Source organism: Piliocolobus tephrosceles, unplaced genomic scaffold (genome assembly GCF_002776525.5).
Source record: "Piliocolobus tephrosceles isolate RC106 unplaced genomic scaffold, ASM277652v3 unscaffolded_38516, whole genome shotgun sequence".
Lineage (NCBI taxonomy): Eukaryota > Metazoa > Chordata > Mammalia > Primates > Cercopithecidae > Piliocolobus > Piliocolobus tephrosceles.
The window spans coordinates 3,970-8,322 of NW_022322661.1; the positions used below are offsets into that span (position 1 = coordinate 3,970).

The window sequence follows — 4,353 nt, forward strand, 5'->3', positions numbered from 1 at the left end:
AAATAGATGTGCTTAGTTGAGAGCGTCCTTAAGTTGCCAGGGGAAAGACAGGATGGATTCACAAAGGGAGATAGTTTTTTTTTTTTCTTTTCTCCTTTGTTTAACTCTTGAATTCAAAATAATCCAGACTTACGGAAAAGTTGCAAAAATAGTACAGAGAATTCCCGTATGGTCTTCCCTCAGGTTCCCCAAACATTTCACCTCATTTGTACTTTCTTTTTCTCTCTCTGTAGATATAATTTTTTTTTTTTTTTTTCTGAAATGTTTGAGAGTGGAAGGTAGAATGCAGGGCAGGGTGAAAGGCGGAAGGAGAGAGGTGGGTTTGGAGGCTTTTTTTTTTAACCTTCTGAGATGGAGTTTCGCTCTCGTCACCCAGGCTGCAGTGCAATGGCACGATCTCGGCTCACTCTAACCTCTGCCTTCTGAGTTCAAGTGATTCTCCTGCTTCAGCCTCCTGAATAGCTGGGATTACAGGCACCCACCACCATGCTCGGCTAATTTTTTGTATTTTTAGTAGAGGGTTTTCACCACGTTGGCCAGGCTGGTCTTGAACTCCTGACGTCTGATGATCCACCTGCCTTGGCCTACCAAAGTGCTTGGGATTATAGGCATGAGCCACTGTGCCTGGCGATTGGCAGGTTTTTGCAGTAACCCAGAGCACTATGATGAGGGCTGGACCTGGTTGGAAATGATGAGGAAGGTGAGAAGTGGTTAGGTCTGGCATATATTTTGAAAGGAGAGTTTAAATGGGTTGGACGACAAGAGAGAGAAAAAGAAGTTTTAAGGATGATGTCAAGGATTTTGGACTGAGTAACTGGAAGACTAGAGATACTGTCATTGGGATGGGGAAGATTATGGGAGGAGTGGGTTACAGTAGGGGGAATCAAAAGTGCGTTTTGGGCATGCTAAATTTGAGGTCCAAAAAGAGATGTTAAGAAGTGTTGGCCGGACACGGTGGCTCATGCTTGTAACTCCAGCACTTTGGGAGGCTGAGGCAGGCAGATCACCTGAAGTCAAGAGTTCGAGACCGGCCTGATAATTATTAAAGTCGATCACTGATGTTTACTAATTAATCATATTATTGCTGCTAATACCGCAGGGGGTGTACTCAGAAGGCTGAGGCAGGAGGATCACTTGAGCCCAGGAGTTTGAGGCTGCAGTGAGCTGTGACGGCACCACCACACTCCAGCCTGGGTGACAGAGCCAGACATAAGTACTCTTCCTGGTCTAAGGGAGAGTACAATATTTGAAATTAGGATCTGTTTTTCTCCTACCACAATCACATATGCACCTCACTCCCTTACCTAAGCTATTTTTCTTTGTGAGTCTTTCTCCCCACTTCCAAAATGAGGGCATGCCTCTCTTGGGACCATGTATCTAGGCCTGGAGATAAGATTGTAAAGCTCCTAGTACACAAAATATTTTCAACAAATGGTAGCTATGGTCATTTTAATATACGGAATTTTACCATAATTTCACATCTGACAGATAATTCCCCTAAAATTGATACTTGAATGTGAATGTGTTCTCTGATCTCCAGCTACAGGCAATAAATAGTCTTCTATGTCAGGGAAAATCAAGTACTAATATAGAAGCAGAATAAAATGGCAAAAAGAATGGGGACACAACAGATAAATTCTCGAGGAATAACCTACTTACTGTAAGGATTTGTAAATCTGTGGCAGCTAAGACCAGGCCCTCTGAGCACATCTGGAGGTGAACTTCCTTAAAAGAAATGCGTCCAAATGCTCCAACAGGTTCGAGATCATATCTCGGAAGGGTAAAGCTCTTTACAGAGTCTGCAAAAAAATTGTGACTTCGGCTCTGCCAGGGAAAGAATGCCCAGGCGACCCGCCGTGGCGGGCTTCCCCAGGGACAGCCCAGGTGTGACCCATGTGGGCTCGAGGCCACCGTATTTGATACTACCTGCAGAGCTGAGGGCAGCTGTCTCCCATTAACCCGAGGCTGTACCAACCAAGACGCGTTCCCACATAATACTGGTTTCCAAAGTACCTTTTTCCCCAGAAGAAAAGAGGCGTGGACTTACTAACCTTCAATACGTGTAACTCCTCCCGGTTGGCAAAACCAGGGCAACAGAGAACACGGCTATTCTGCCAATGTATCCTAATCTCACATGCCTGCACACAAACTCCCAAGCATTTTAGCAAGCTTTTGGACATGGAGCTCAAAAGAATGACCCATAAATACTTTCCAATACACACAGCATCTTAATGTTTTTTTCTTTCTTTTTTATTTTTTGCAGACACAGAGTCTCACTATGTTGTCCTCCTGGGCTCAGGCGATCCTCCTGCCTCGGCCTCCCAATACACTGGGATGACAAGCATGAGCCACCGTGCAGGACCCACAGCAACTAAATTCCAAAATAACCTTGAAACCCTGACCTTCCACCCGCCCTGGTGGCTTCCAGAGGTCAGCGCCTCTTCCCGTGCCAAAGGTTTCTTGTCTTTCGCGGCCCGGGTAAGGTCACTCAAGATGCTCCCTCTGCCTCTGAAGGCCTTTGACTGAGAAGCCACTCTGGGTCCTATCCCGACCCCAAGGCGGCTCCATTCGTACTCGCACATCTCCCGGCCGGTTTAAGTCACGCTGGCCAGGCTATTTCCACTTCACTCTGGTAATTTCTCCAATCCCAGCCTCTGCTGCATCACGTTTTCTTTCTCTGAGAACCCAACCCTGCAGGAGGAACGCTGATGCTGGGGTCCTTTAACTAGAACGCTAACGCCAGAGCACTTCCCAGGGGCGCTGGGGGGCGGGCTGCGGGGCGGGGCCTGGCGCTGCCACCGGCGTCTCCCGCCGGGGGCGCTGGGCCTGGGGAGGCTGCGCTGCGGGCTTGGGGAGCGCGCGGCATACGGATTTCGGGGCCTGGGCGCATGGGGACCACGGGCCGGGCATCACGTAGGCGCTGGCGACGGGCGGGGCGGCGCCCACAGCGCCCCAACCTGCAGCGCCCGCCCCGCGGGCGCTCAAGGGCGAAGGGAAGGTCACCGGGGCCGTGGGCCGTGGGCCCATCCCCGCTCCATCCTTGTGCAGTGCGCGGTCCCAAAACGGGAAGAAATCCGCCATCCGGGCCTTTCGACGCATCTGCGGCAGGAGGAACCGGGAAAATAAAAATCAAAACCCAGCTGGGGCGCGTTGGGTCTCCAGCCTGCGCTATGGCTAAGGCTCCCAGGTAGCGTTCGGCTGGGAAGCGCCGGTCTACCCGCCAGGGGCTGCACGGATGGGGCGCTCACGTGCACCCGGGGCCTGGGGCGCGCAGTCTCCACCACCTCCCGCTCTTCAATGTTAAATGTCCTCCCGGCGTGCCCGCCTGGTGGGCCCAGGCTCGGCCCCTCCTGGAGAGCCGCTTCCACATTGCAGGGCAGGGGAAGCCCAGAGCCCGCGCCGGGGTGCAGCTGACGTCCCGGATTCCCCGCTTCCTGGTCCTCCCGGCCGCGGAGGCTGGCGGGGAGGGCCTGGGACTCATTTTAGTTTTCGGTTTTGTCACCAGCCGGAAGGCGACAGCACATGCAAGCGCAGGAAACTCTTTTTTAAAAATCTCCCAGCGGAACCCAGAGCAACCCCGCCGCGTCCCGCATTGCAGCAGCCGGGACCCCGCCCACCCCACGCGGGGCACGAGGCGACAGGAGGCGCGCGGGGACCCGGCCGTTTCTTCCTCGACATGCTAGGGGGTGGCGTGGGGCGGAGTTGGGGGGCCGGGGGCCACTTGGGAAGTCATCGCGCTGTACCCACGCTTCGGAGGGGAAGCCCAGCCCAGTCCTACAGCTAAGAGGCAGAACGATTCCCGAGGGTCCTCCAGGCGACCCCCGCTGCCAGGCTCAATTTAAAACATAAACCGGAGGGGATGGAAAGCTCACTATCTTCCGGATGGAGAGTCCTACCACCGTGTCCCTTTCTCCTCCGCCCCACCCGGCAAGGACCCCAGGGCTGCCTTGCCGGCTCATGCCGCCCCGCAGGTACCCCTGCCGCTCCCGGGCACGGGCTTCCCCCTAGTTCTCCCCATTGCTTCCCCGCTCTTCTCCCCGGTTCTTCCCATCGCTTCCTCACCTTTCTCCGGGTCCTCCCATCGCTTCCCCCTTCTGCCCCGTCCCCCCATCCCCTTCACCCTGTTCTCCCCCTCTCCGTCCGTCCCTCCCTCGCCGCTGGGAGGGGGGCGCGCACCTTGAGCATCCCCGCCGCTGGTCAGCACGCCGATGGCCTTGCCGGCCCGGAGAGGTGCTCCGGGAACTTCCGCAAGGAGCCCTTGGGGGCCCGGGAGTCGTCCGCGTCCATGGCGAGGAGGCCGAGGGCAGCCGCTAGTCCGGGTGCGCAGCAGGCAATGGGGACCCTGCCCCCGCG

At 55.0% G+C, this 4,353-nt stretch overlaps 1 pseudogene; it reads right to left on the minus strand.

The window, feature by feature from the left end:
• Positions 1-539: 539 nt before the first annotated feature.
• LOC113223079 lies at positions 540-4,347 on the minus strand (annotated as a pseudogene).
• Between the last annotated feature and the right edge of the window lie 6 nt (positions 4,348-4,353).